Here is a 2,645-nt window from a genome sequence, read left to right as displayed (position 1 = left end):
TCGGTGGAGACATCGAGTCTAGCAGCAGTGGAGACGATGATGATTCTACATCAGGATCATCGAGTAGCGAGGATGGGGATGATGATGACATGCCTGAGTTAGAGGATGCACCAACTACAAAGGAAGGTGGGGATGGAGGATAAGGTGGTGACGAAGATGATGATGATCTGCAAATTCTCAGAGCACAGATTTAGAGTCTAAAGGATGAGGTGGCAAGACTGAGGGAGTGACGAGATGCTGAGTGGGATCTATTTTGTAGGGATTATGGTGTACTAGAGAGAGATAGGGACCAGATTGTTGGTGAGAGGGATCGTCTCCTGAGGGAGAGAGATGATGCAGTGAGGCGGATGCAGTTGGTTCAGGCCGCTTATGACCAACATTTTTCTTTGGGTACAGATGCATGCTCATAGGTTGACATACTTTACTATGCTACATAGGAGGCCCTATATTATCTAGACAACTCTATCATGGTGTTGTACCTGAGGCACAAAGAGCTCCTAGCTTTAGTGAGTTTAGAGGCCATTCAGGTTCTAGTAGAGGTCTACTTCGCGGAGGACAAGAAGTGGTGGTGTCATTAGAAGCCAGGATCCACTTGGAGACAGAGGCAGTGTGGGTTGAGACATTGAGATCATGTTATCTGAGCCTTTGGGCCTTTTTTATGATGATTGTATTCTGACACATTACCATTTTTGAGATATATATATGATATGTAGTTTTTTGGTGGCGATCTATGATGCATTGTGTTCTATGTATGATTTATGATTCTATGTGTTATGTGATGCATGCCTATATAATTTATGAATGATTTTTATATGTTTTAATGCAATGATTTGTATGATTAATGAACTATATGAATGCAATTTAAATGAATTAATGCAATCTATACTATATGATTATGATTTATATGAATGCAATTTTTTAATATGGAATTAATCTAAAATGAATGCAATCTATATTGTATGAATGTAATCTAGAATGAATGCAATTTGTTCTTGTTTGATAATGTCAGAATATTGCTTTATCTATTTTGACTCAGATATACTTTGAAGAAATGTTAGTAAGATGGAAAAAAAGAGAATAGATTGAAGAAAGAATAATGTTAGACGATAGAATATAATTTAGAAAGAGATGATGAGAAAAGAATCAGCAAACTAGAAATAAGCAAATGAGGTGAAGTGAGAATGATCGATTCACAAAGTTGTGTCATTATTTATTGCACAATATATATTCATCACCAAGTCTTATTATGGAACAATGGAGCTTAGCACATCAGGGGTATAAGGAACCAAGATGTAAAGATATCTCATTGAAGAAACAAACACATAGCAGACAAGGAGTGAACCCTCCATTCTAGGAATTACCCTAGGGGTCGAGGTATGTGTGGCATTCACAAGTTGAATGCTCCTATCACAGACACCCACTATAGAAATTACCCCAGAACTTCATTGGTTCACACCACAAACAACAAACAAAGAAAAAGATAATACCCATCATGGCTCCTCTAGTCACTTGTGGACATCCTTGAGTAGCATAGGAACATAATCTGTCACCAAATGATAAAAGATAAAGACTGACCCAGACAAAATTAAGCAACTATACTAATATGTGTCTTTGTTCTCAATTGCTTGATGTGATGGTTGATAATGTCTGATCTCATAAAGTTGCAGACCCCGTGTAAGACTGATATGTATGATTTTGAGTGTATCCATCTTTGTTTAAGACAAGATAATGATCACTTGATATGGATATTGATACGATTGATAAGACAGTTTGATCAATTGATTGCAAATGTTTGACTAGGTAGTTGTATCCTTTGTTAACTTCATGCGAAGTGTTTGTTGGATATCTGCTAGGGTGTTTGATTCATGCGAGACATTTTATTGCAAGTTTTTTTATTATTTTCGATTGTTTTTGGATTTTGTGGATTGATATTTGATTGTTTTTGATTGATTTTTTTAGGATCGTATTTGAATGTTTTTGGATTGATTTTATTAGGACCATATTTGAATGTTTTTGGTATAATTTTTGTTTTTCAATGTTTTTGGTATTTTATGTTTTTCATTGTTGTTGGATTTTTTCAGGATTTTTTTATGATTTTTAAGATATTTTCAAGACTTTTTTATGATTTTTCGGATATTTTCAGCTATGCCCACAGTATGTAGACCTATACGAGATGATGATTAGGAGAATGCATGTGGAGACAATGAATTTTTGACATGACCAATTTTAATGCAATATGCATGATAAGGATGCATTTCCTATTCGAACAAGGATGATTGTGTTTGTTTAGCATTTTATAATACACCAATTGAATTGGAGGTACAAAACGTTTCATAGATAAGTGATCAATCGATCCTTAAGATCCCTTGGAACGTCCAAATTAACGCACTTAGTGACTAGGATTTACAAATGGAGACACAGAAAACTTCCCCATTGGTTCTTGAAACTTTGATCTTCTTTTGCCCATGTGTGTGCAAATGAGTTAATTCCTGCTCTTGTGTTCACTAAAGATCCTTAGCATCCTATATGACTAGCTACGTGGATTATCCTAACTTCAAAAGCATCCTGAATAGAGCTTCACTGCGAGCAAGCTTTTAGAGCTCCGACGAGGTTATAGACTGTAATTTCTTGAATATTGCTCCACT

Source organism: Cryptomeria japonica, chromosome 7 (assembly GCF_030272615.1).
Source record: "Cryptomeria japonica chromosome 7, Sugi_1.0, whole genome shotgun sequence".
In the NCBI taxonomy this organism is placed as follows: Eukaryota; Viridiplantae; Streptophyta; class Pinopsida; order Cupressales; family Cupressaceae; genus Cryptomeria; species Cryptomeria japonica.
This window is presented reverse-complemented; position numbering follows the sequence as displayed.